The sequence below is a fragment of the Bombus fervidus genome, chromosome 3 (genome assembly GCF_041682495.2).
Source record: "Bombus fervidus isolate BK054 chromosome 3, iyBomFerv1, whole genome shotgun sequence".
In the NCBI taxonomy this organism is placed as follows: domain Eukaryota; kingdom Metazoa; phylum Arthropoda; class Insecta; order Hymenoptera; family Apidae; genus Bombus; species Bombus fervidus.
In genome coordinates this window covers 3,911,674-3,923,709 of record NC_091519.1, presented here as the reverse complement: position 1 = coordinate 3,923,709, position 12,036 = coordinate 3,911,674, and the positions used below count along the sequence as shown (strand labels likewise).

The 12,036-nt window shown below is 37.7% G+C and overlaps 1 protein-coding gene and 1 long non-coding RNA gene across 4 annotated transcripts in view; one reads left to right on the top strand and one right to left on the bottom strand.

Annotated features, from left to right (window-relative positions):
* Scar (wiskott-Aldrich syndrome protein family member 3 SCAR) overlaps positions 1 to 12,036 on the bottom strand; it is a 34,628-nt gene that overhangs the window by 12,345 nt on the left and 10,247 nt on the right. The gene's annotated exons all lie outside the window — the stretch shown is intronic.
* LOC139986045 (uncharacterized) lies at positions 1,018 to 10,928 on the top strand. Its single transcript, XR_011799548.1, has 3 exons — positions 1,018 to 1,678; positions 7,729 to 8,106; positions 10,310 to 10,928. It is a non-coding gene; the product is annotated as an uncharacterized lncRNA (long non-coding RNA).

Here is a 12,036-nt window from a genome sequence, read left to right as displayed (position 1 = left end):
TTTTGTCTTTATGATCTTTAGTATACGAATAATATCATTAAATCGATCTGTTAGAAGAATTAATATTACGAGAAATGATTGCACGTGTTCTATTCGAAAAGTTAATGAGATTACTTGCTTTATCGTCTTAGATACACGAATAAAACTTAAAATACACACGATGCTACTTTATACTCTAAAAATACCATGCGTAAATAGTATTGCGACGTAAAGCCAACTCGTTGCGTACAGCAGAGTAACATTTCACAGAACGTCGAACGAGCAACATCCCATTAACCCGTCAACATCGACGAGGCAACCGCAAGCAATAACTGCGAACTTCATTCTAATTTACTTAACGCGCATTAGCAAGTGGCGACGACTCGTTCGTCGAATAATCGTGTCCACGCTTGGTCCGATCCATTCTGGCTTGCACGTGTGCTCATACGAAAAGCAAACCTGCACATGCTGTCCATATGCTTGAACAGACACGCGTGCAAAAGAGTACATACGTTTTGTAAATGCGCCCGTTTTCGACACAACGGCGATGTAATGCTCTTGCGAGCGCACTCTCGCTTCTGCAGTTCGCATTCGTCTATGCACATTGTACATCCGCTCGTATCGATCGGCAATGGATTTACCGTCCTGGATATACCGTTACAATTATTGACGATCAGTATGGGTGTACTTGAACAGTGTCTGATACACTAGGTATTCACGATGAGTCGATAAATATCGTTATCTAAAATAACTCACCTTCCCTGTTGGCTGTAGCAAAGAATATTTTAGGTCAAATATCATATTATTCAATGTATCATATCTTGCTGCTAATTCGAAACTTCAAAAAAGCAACGAATTATATATATACACAAACCAACTCGTATTTCCCCGATATCTTAACCTTCTCCTCACTTACGAAATTCGCGAAGCTAGTCCACGTATCGAACATATCGAACATATCAAGAAAGCAAAATTTTATAGTGAAGATAAGTAACGGGGCGACGTATTGAGATGGGACGACTCGAATCCGTTTGCGAGAGTGTTTCACGAGGTGTTTGCTCGCTCGGCGACGGTTGGGTATACGACAAATAGCAGCGCGACTCAATTATTCGAGGAAGAAGGTGACACGACAGAAGCTTGAGGAATGTCAGTCGAAGCGGGGAAGCGAGGAACTTCAAACGTGTGTGCGCATATGTACCAACGATATCCTCGTGAATTCGATTCGAGGCACGCGTATTGGCTGACTGATATTGCAAAATCGCTGCACGTTACTTATTAGCATAAACTCTTTGTTGCCTATGACGCCGATTTACCGGACGCATCTTCTCGTCCCTCGTTACGCATCGATTACATTATGTTATCGTTCGATTTTCCCAGGAAGATTTATCGACTATTCGTGCTCGAATATTCGATGTAAAACTACACTAAAAATTTCAATTCATGATCAGAAACATTCGAAGACAATGGGATTAACTAGCGGAACATTGCATCCTGGAGAGTAGCAATGGTCAAGTAGCGCGTTCGCAAGTTGATGCAGTTGCACGACCTAAATTTCCTGTTCGTTAAATATTTCACGTTGCAGTGGTGACCGTGTATATACGAAAGGCGATAGTCGACGAAAAGCAGATCCGCTTTTCTTGGCGTTAACGTGCCAACGATCCACCTTGTTTGTCGATAGCGTTGCTCTACCGTGATCAGGGTAAGATAACACATTTCTGACGTTTACAGAAGTCCCTCGACGCGTGACTACTATCTACTAACATTTCGTCAGACATATTTACGAGGTGTATACCGTACTACTGACTTCAGAAATTATATACCTATTCGTGATACTATCTGAAATATTTCATTTGCTTGAAACGAAATAACTGGAATAATTCTGCAACAAACAACTTGATGTTGATCTTCTAAACAGATTTACGCTCAAAAAGAATACGTTTATAAACAATGTGTTTCTCATTTGCTTGATATTTTTATTAATGTTTGAATAAATTCGTGAAGTAATTTTACACAGTACGTTCTATATTTTATTTGTTTTCCTCTTTTTTCTACTTTTCCTGTATTGCAGTAGTTCCAGTCGATATTTCTACGATGTTCCGATCAATATTACAAGCAGTGACTTTTTCGCAAGATATAAGAAGTGTGAAAAAAGCTTTATTATGACGTGCGCCAGGCCTGTTCCCAATTCCTAGCACTGACAGCTCTACGTGCCAATGCTATTTGCGCTTGTTCGAAATAATGTTCTCCGGTGGTAACTGGTCACGCGAACAGGCAACGAAAGGTTTCTTCTTACCATGGAAGACATGGATCTGCAGAATATTAATAGGTGCTGTTTACAATACTTCGTAATGCAAAATATAATAGTCGTAATAGTAATGCAAGATATATTGTAAATTATATGAAAAAATACTATGCATTATTAAGAAGTGAAATTATTTTATATTTGTATACTAACAATTACGAGTAAATAATGACTACGTTCTTAAGAAAGAAAGCTATTTGCTTTTCTTCGAGCATGAAAACTATATCAATTGAAAAGATCCGTAATGCCAACTGTACACGAACCAATTTCAAAATTCTATTCATCAATAGCATCCAAGAAATGTTATATAAGGGAAAGTAGGTTACACCAAATTATCCAGTAAAGTAATCCACCTTGGTCAAAACTGCCGCACTGTGTATATATTGTACGCTTGCTATGTTTAGTTGGAAAATAGAAATTAAACAGAATCGTATCATTAAATTTATTAAGTTTATGATCTAATAAATGTACTAACAATGGATAATCACATATTTAAGAATACTTATGTTTAAAACTTGTAAACAAGGTATTTGTCCACTTTACATAAAAATAAACTTTATGCAACAAAAGAAAACCTATCAAATAAAAAGCAACCATTCCCATGTTATATAGTAATATAGTATAGATAATATTAGCGCCATCGTATTATTGTGCATGTCGATGAACTACATGAAGGTAGTTTCTCGTTATATTCGGGTCACCAATAAAGGAAGGATATGAGTCGTTGAGGTTACCAACGACAGGTTGAATAAATTATACTGATCATTATGCGTCAGAAGAGCGACGTGCAGATCGTTCAATGAAGTATTCACACATTTCACTTGTATGTATATTCCCGCGAAGATGAAAGGATCGTCAGAACTTCCTGTTTCTTCTTATATAAAGCAAAACTTACTTTTTAATCATCCGTAACAAATTTTTGATTTTCCTGTAAAAACAAAAACTACAATTCATCACAATTTTTCCTTCCTCGAAATTAAAAATGAAAAGAAATGCAACGGCATTTAGTTATAGTTCATTTTTATTATACTTTATCTTTGGTTTTTATATTTTCTGAATTAACTTTTCCCTTCTCTACCTACTTAGATGTTTCCTGTTGCCAGAGAACATTTTTTAGCAGCAAATAATTTGGAGAGCTATTTTCTGCACAGATCTTGGACTGAAAGTCAAATATTTGAATTTTGAAAAACTATGAGGACCACGCTAACAAACAATTCCGTTATACCGATGATCTTTCACTCTTCGTGTTGCAAGTTCATTATCTTGGACTCCTATGCTTACACTAAGTGAAAGTCACCTCGCAGAAACATCTGTACTCGGGTTAGTGCACCAAGAAGATGTTTGAAGTGCATGGCTGCCCTTGAGAACACCAGGTTCTCATTAGCGGTATTTACTCCATTACCAAACGAAAACTTAATTGAATTGAACGCTCAAACAGCACGTGACTTCTCGACGAACACGAAATTACATTAACTTTTTTAAAATTCCTTTTTTTTTTTATTTAATTAATAAGTACGTGAAACAGATGTTTGTATCTTAGTAAACCTAAGTTGCTTATATAGTTTGGCTGTAACGAAAAATGAGCTCCAATATATTTAAAAATAGGATAATTCAATGATAAGTAAATAAAATAAAATTGAAAAGAGTAAAGACACATGGATACCTGACTCCCATGTCACATGGTGTTATACAGGATAACATCACATTAATGTCAGGTGAACTTTGCTACTATTAACTACTAATTCGTCCTTAAGCAATAATTACTGTATACGTGAGTGTAGGTCACTCGTTGAAGTTTTTTCCTGCTGCAGCAGCTCTTTAATTATAATCCGTCGTGAAATGGCCTTTTAAGAATGTCGTACATATACCATTGATGTTTAATTACTTTCGCGTGGAGTTTTCGAGTAATGCTCTTCAAAGTAAGCAGCTAATGAATTAGAGTTTATGAACTAAAAGATAGGAGAGTTTCCTAATAAAAAATTTATTACTAGATAGTTTTTGAAAAACTGCAAAAATTGAAGTCACTATCATACGTAATTAATTACACAAAATGTATAAATTATAATAAATGTATAACATTTTGTAAGAATAAAGAGTATACATCATCTACAGAAATAAACAAGAGAATGAACTAATTTTGTTACTAAATATTATCCTAATAAAAGAAATTCAATTACTATTTTTAATAGCACACTTCTTTATTTATAATTTTAAAGCTAACATCAACTACAACCGTTTCACCGATAACTCAAGAACGATACAATTTTTCAGTCGATCAATGTCCAACTTTCACGGGCAGGAAATAGGACTAAAGATATTTTCGTCCACCCTCGGCATACGTTAAATTGGTAGAAACGGGTATTGGGGTGTAATGCGTTCGTTCTCTCGATAACGGGACTAGCTACCCCTCTTGCAATAAAAGGGGAGCGAATGACGTCATACGCGTATTCAGGGCTCCCACTGGCTAGTAATTGTTCGTCTGTGTTCGCTGTACTTGCTCACGCCCACAATGGACATACACAGAAATCATTCGATTATGTTACACGTGCGTTTATGCCTCCGTTTTATAAATAGCAACATATACAGAGGAACGGTATGACGAGTCGAATAAGAAACTTGAGTAACGCAGAAATAAAAGAACATAATTCCTGCAGCACTCTTCGTTGTTCATGTAGAAACACCACGTTTCCGCCGATAAAAAAGACTTAGGATGTGGTAATTCGTGAAAAGATCCTTTAGAAATTACACAATATTTCACGCAAGCTAATTTTTATTTTATTGGTTAACGTTATGTGATATTCAAATAATCAAAGTTTCTTTAAATGGTATTCCTTTAAACCTCCCTTAGACTTCGAAACACGTATAAAAAAGACATCACGGCTATAGTATCGAAGGAGGCAAGTGTTTCTTTACCGTTAGAGGTGTGCCGTTTGTCGGCTACAATATTGGTAAAACTGGTTGGTAAATTGGATCGAGAACCGGGTGGTCGAATAAGCGTGAAACGGTTTCCCGTCTGATCGTGAGTCACTGTATGTGCCAACCCAAACCGTGCTTTACTGCTCGACAGAATCGAATCAGCCTATTTCGTGTGCCTTACATTTCGCCTACTCTGCTAACACCCTTATCGATCGAATCTACGCCAACGAAAACAAGTTTTTCTTCTACGCTCATATTTCAATTTTCATGAAGCCCGCTTCTGGATTATTACAAAGGAGTGACTAATGGCTATCGATAAATTGACTTCAATTCTTGTTTTCACTGAAAGCTGCTGTGTGTACTTTCCTTTTAAACACTGAAAAATCCCACACGATCACGAATATATTGGAAGACACTCAATTTCTTCCGTAAATGTCACGCTACCTCAAACTCTCAATCTATTCTATGGAGTCTAATTCATTATTTGAGTTAACATACATTTTACGCATTAAGAAACAGCGAATTTCTATAACTTTTACAAGAACATTATCAAAACATTGAATTCCGCCCTTACAATAATCTGTATCCAAAAAATTGACCAGGGCAAGACAGGCATTCGAGTGCTCGAAGCCCCAACATGACCCTACACGATTGTACTTCGTCTATCTTCACCAATCCCCTGGTTAAGCGAGCCTGACTCGTGCGAGAACGTTTCCGGTTTGCCTCGGATAACGTATACCAAACGTGCACGCAAAACCCACGTTTCTAGAAAATCCAATGCGGAGGTGACTACCTGAATCCTATCCAAATCGACGCGGTTAATCGAGAGGATCAAATGTCACCAACCGGTTATCGTTTGGTTAACCTTGCTATCACCTCGATACACACGGAAAAACGTGTCTATCTCGTTCACCGAGCTAATGCGGTTTTGGATCTCTACAGTTGGTCGTTATGTGCTCCGAGTAACGTTATACGGGAAAATAAATCACGTTTTCTCTTTTTCCTTATCAATGGTCTTTAACGCGTACTCGATGGTTTTGAGCGATGGGATAGTTTTCTGTTGAAAGTGTACAAAGTGCTGTGAAAATGAAATATTTAAGGTTTCTAAAATATCACGTAAAAAGCATGCACTGATTATAATTTGCGGTAATACATCGTATTGCGGTATAGCACACTTCCGTTGTTCTGTCCTATATATCTGTATATGACAGGAGTTTAACTATTCGTAGTTTAATTTTTATCAAAATGATTTATTTAAACGAGATACAAGAGTCAAACTAAACTCATACGTTTCCTTCTTTTACAAAATATTTTGAATTGAATTTACTTTCAAACTAGCGGCAATATCTAAATTTATCGTACGTTAAATTCATTTAATAAATGCCGCATATAGGTCATGGTATGTTATAATACATGATATTTCTAAAAGGACTTGAGTAAGGCCTGTGTATAAACATACATGCCTACATGTTTTGACGTCAGATAATCAATACAATAACGATCGCATAAAAGCACTCACTCATATTGGTATTGACATAATATCGCGGGCAAAGCAATATACCGACAGAAAACTCTCACCACAGCGTAACAGGTACAGATAGTTGTTTCCGTTTTCGGTATTTTAATAACAGAAAATTTACTTTAGTCTCGAGAAGCGATAACATAAAATTCACTGATCTAATCCTGCTCGACCAAAGCGTAATTTTTTATCGTTGAAAGGTTTTTCAAATGTAACAAAAACATGGAGGAATAAACGTTAATACGTAGGTATCGTTTTCGTTTATTAAAAACGAAAATTAAATTATTGAAAAACTGAAATGAAAATTGGAAGACGGTAGTAGAATTAAAATAACCATTAATATTCAAACATCTTTTACCGTAATAAAAGAAAAATGATAGTGTTAACGTTATTGTCAACGGAGGTTTTAATGCAAAATTCAATTCAGTTCAAGTAAGCAGAGCTAATAAACAGTTATTCGTATACGCACGACCTGTTTTCTTACAAAATAACGCAAAAGTGCAAACGACCTATGAGTATATTTAACTTTGTTGAGTAAATACTGTGTCCCCTTTTCAGTGTTGTCAGGTAAGCCGTAGGCATCAACGTATTGCGGGCATGCTGTCCAGACAGAACACCAGCTCTATCAAAAAGGATTGATAAATGTCTTCATAAGTATTGTACTACGATATTCTTAAACAGTAGGGTATTGACAACTCTTTCATCAATATATGTATGTTACTGATCTCTGTGTTTCTTAACGTTGTAGTCACGAACGGAAATTCCATTTTTTTTTTCATCGTTATTTTTTTATATACAATAGATTCTATGGTTTTGAAAAATTTAAAGAAATTAAGGTATCTGTAACGTTGTCGTAAACCATTGCTTGGTCTTTAGTAGATTAAGCACCTAATGATGCCTAACTTTTCGCAAGTGTGCATGGCCTCTCGACCGATCCTACCCAACCCTTGTCCGATATTTATAAAACCAAAACTGCACTCAACCATCGACCCAACCACTGATTCTTTTCCAGTGAACCGTGAACAGAATCACTTACAGGAGAGGCAAAGAAGCCAAAAGCGAAACGGTGGATGAAAAAGTGCGAGCGCCGGGAAAAGAAAAGCGAGCATACGTGCGGAGTAACGTCAAAGACGCGAGAAAGGGAGTGACGAGTGGCGAGCAGCATGATGGGATGAAAAAGCCGAAAGGCAGGAACGAAACGGGGAAGGATCCCGGCGGACAGTGGTGCGAGCTATCGGGTAACATTCGTCATGGTGAGTGCGGAGACGTCGACCTCGCAGATACGCCGATCAGACTAGTCCGCAGTCCTTCTCTCGTATAACGACAGAAACCAGCAACCGTCAACCGTCAACCGTCAACTAACCAGCAACGCGTCAACACACTGGAACATGTAAGTGCACGACAAATTTAATCTTCTCGCGAGCCGATCCCCGCTCGGTTCCGCGGCGGAACGCTTCGAGGCCTCGTTTCCGCCGAGAGATTCGTGGCCGGTCGTTGGCCGATGAAAAACATCGTCGACGGGAGAGGCCTGCCACGAACCGAGCGTAATGAAAAAAAAAAAAAGAACGGAGAGGGACCATGGAACGGCTCGTAATATCGGCCACTCGCTCTCCAGTCGTTTCATGGCACCGACTATTGCGATTATTGCGTCATCGATACGGTGGATGCGGTGAATTTGCAATTGCCGACTCATAATCGCTGAATATTGTTTATCTTAAGTCTCGAGTAGAAATTTAAATATTTGGCAGCATGGACATGAGAGTATACAATCTCATTGCACGTTCCAGTTGAAGTACTAACTTTTTTTAAATCTACGAAATAACAGTTCGTATGTTATTTTAATTTACCTCGACAAACCAACGACATATCGTCGATTGCGTTTCCGACACAGGTAAGTACAAGATCGTAAAATATAAACCGATAAAGTAAAATCATAGAACCGAACAAACCCAATAAATCCATAATACTTTTACGAAGAAAAAAGTAAGAAGATGAAACACATATCATACTTCCCAAAGAGTACATAGGAACTTCCCCTAAACCGCAGAAAGATACTCTTGTTCTGTGCAAAACCACGCCAGGTCAACGACTCTTTAACTGGTACGAAATTAACCCTTTGCAAGAGAGTTCTACCTCCACTCAGGAGTCCTCATAATCGCTTATTTCTAAACCTCAATTTCGTCTCACGGCAAATTATATCAAAGTGAAAGATAGCGTGAGAAAGAGAGAAAGAGTCCGCAGATCCGTTGATCCGTGCAGCAGAACCGTTTCCACGTATATAACTCGATCTATGTTAAGGTGTCCACCCACGATAGCGTGTCTACGACCAACCTGACCGCTTATCGACATCTGTAAGTGCACCTTGAACGAGCACAGCGACGACTTTATCCATCGTACTGATTCAGCACGGCTGGTTATCAATAAATTAACGTGGCGTAAACTTGACGCGTTATCGCCGTCACGCCTCTCTCTTTCTCAGTCGAAATCGGCGAATCGTGGGACGGACGTATTGCAACAGTGCGATAACGATAAACGCATCGCAATCACGGCTAAAATGCCAATTCGAAGAACGACTACCCACGAATCGCCAATTTATTCAAAAAACTTGTTTATTTAATCAAAAATATTTATTTTTCTTTAATTTAACTTCCTAATCTTTTGCATTTCATCGTAACAAGAAATTCAATCTCTCATAATGCAGAAACAACGTTATAGATTCAATCGTCGTATGTTTCCTGCAAAGATTCCCAAAGGGTAAACATGAGCCATTTTCATTGCAACTTGCGCAACCTCTATATAGGAGAATGCGAACTAGCAAAACCATTCAGAAAAAAGAGAAAAATTCCTTTAATCACACGTACTCTGCGAGTACAAATTTCTCCGATAGCATATCGATATTACGTCGATTCATCGTTTTAACAGCGAGCAATCTTCTGGGCTAGTACGTAAGTAATACGTTGCAAATTTAGGTGTAGCGTATCGTGTACACACATGCGTATGTACCTGCAATTTGGTTTAACTCACACGACACCGTTCATTCCTGTCGAGTTGTAATCGAACGTAAACGTTTTCAGTTCCCGTTTACGCAAAACCATACAAACAACACGTACGCGAATCGTTTCAGCATAAACCACCAATCTGAATGTTCGGCACGTTTCTCGGCGAAAGATGTCCACGTATACATTAATAAAAAGTCGTCAGCAGGAACACACGGTTCGAGCGACGCATCTTGCACGCGATATCAAACTTTCCTATAAAGCTTAATCGCGGTTGAAGAACTTCGGCATAATCCAGACGTGAATTAAAATGCAACCGTACAAGCATATTCTTCACAAAGTACCAGCCATCGGCCTTTATTAAAAGCCTTTATTAATGTCAGGTTGTTTGAAAACTCAGTTTTATGATCTGGCCGGATAAAATCCCTAACAAAGGTGCATTATCTCTATGACTGAGGCTTTAGAAGCCACGAATTACTATATCTCAGAAGCACGTGCGCTTCCAACATCCCACTAATTCCCCTATTGGAATATCAGGAACCTCAAGTTCTACCACGGTAATTAATTTTCTGTAACCAGAATATTGTCTGTTAATAGCTTCCTAACCCTTGGAAACGACTTTTTCGAAGGATTAACATTCTCCTGGCCATTCCGCTATGGAGCAAGATTTTCCAGAAGCATAGTTCACCGACAATTTCGCCAACAACCCAACTAGGTTTATTGATGTACGAAGTAAAGATATGGGAGATTCTGGAGGGACATGGAATGGTTATGAAAGGGAACATCTGAATTATGCTACGTAATCGTGCTACATTGTCTCGTACGTAGAACAGAATGCATCACGTTATCGGCAAAGAGAAAGTGTTATTAGTCGATTATTACATGGAAGCATTGAGTGAAAATGGTAATCGAGTAGAGGATATGAAAATGTCTGATAATCAACTTCGGCGGTCAACTCAAAAATAGGCTGTTTAACCTATTCGAATGCTCGTATCGCATTTTACGAACAAAATGCTCGTATAATATTTAATTGCTCTGCTGAAATAAAAAAATATTAACTTGTCGGTGTAGTTTTGAGATAATCAAATAAAAAATTTTAATTTTAATTTAGAGATTATATTTATAAGGCTTGATTTAATTGTATATTACTCAAACACTTGGTGTTTAGAGTGAAATTATGACAATGTTTAATAACAATCTAGGTTATTCCCTACAATTGTAACCCTATACTGTATAATTGTAAAAGTAATATGCATGTTATACAATGTATAGGACGATGAAAACAGGTTACGTTACAGGCTGATAAACTACGCACTATTGGAAATCTATAATGCACCGTGCTGTACGCGCGAAAGCATATCAAAGCATTGTTGTAGTAAAAATAATATGAATTACGATCAGTACTTCTTGCAAACAATTTGTACACGGTTACAAATGAAATAAAGGTTCAATAAAACAATATATCAAGTAAGAATATGTAAACAAAAGGCGAGAAAAGAATCTATCATTATCTCTTATCATTTGATTATACACTGTATAATGTGTTCTACCTGATATGAAAAATAACACTGAAGTACCATGTAAATAAAAATTTTTCAAAGTTTCATTAAAAAATTATTCTTAATATAATACAAGACAAAAATAGATAAATAATATTTGTATTATGACTCAATATAGTTCTTTCCAGGCTGAACTTCTTTGGACAATGGATGAAATGTTGTTATTACCAGTTGTTAAAAATATTTACCGATATTTACGTTGGCTATAAAAAAGCATTAACTTCTTTTTCTCTTTTTCTGTTTCGCAAACGCCACGATTTTTCCAACAACTCGAGTCTTTAGAATACTTTCGTGAACAGAAGTGATGTAAGTATCCTTCAACAATGCGACCACGAGAATCGTTGAATACATAAATGCACGTACAGTATTTCCGTATCGCGCGTGCTGATCGTGGATAAGCAGTAACGATCAAAAGAAAGATACACTCGCACACCAAGCACGTATTACTGTGCACCATGTAGACGCTTCAAGATTATAAAAAAATTGTTTCCATTTACATAAAACGCGTTCGTCCTATTCACGCGACTCAATTAGTTACGTTCTCTTAAATGTCGTCTGATATAAAAACCTGTTTCTCTCGCAATTATCGGCATCGTCTGCCTGGCCAGAATTCTCCCATTCAACGTGCACCAAGGCGTTTCAACTATTACGAGACACACTCTGCCTCCGCTCGACTGTTTGAATGAACCGTTTCCATTTACCGATCCTCGGCACGAAATCTGCTTCTCACGCGTAATCGCGGCGATTCGCAGCTCGACTCGCGCG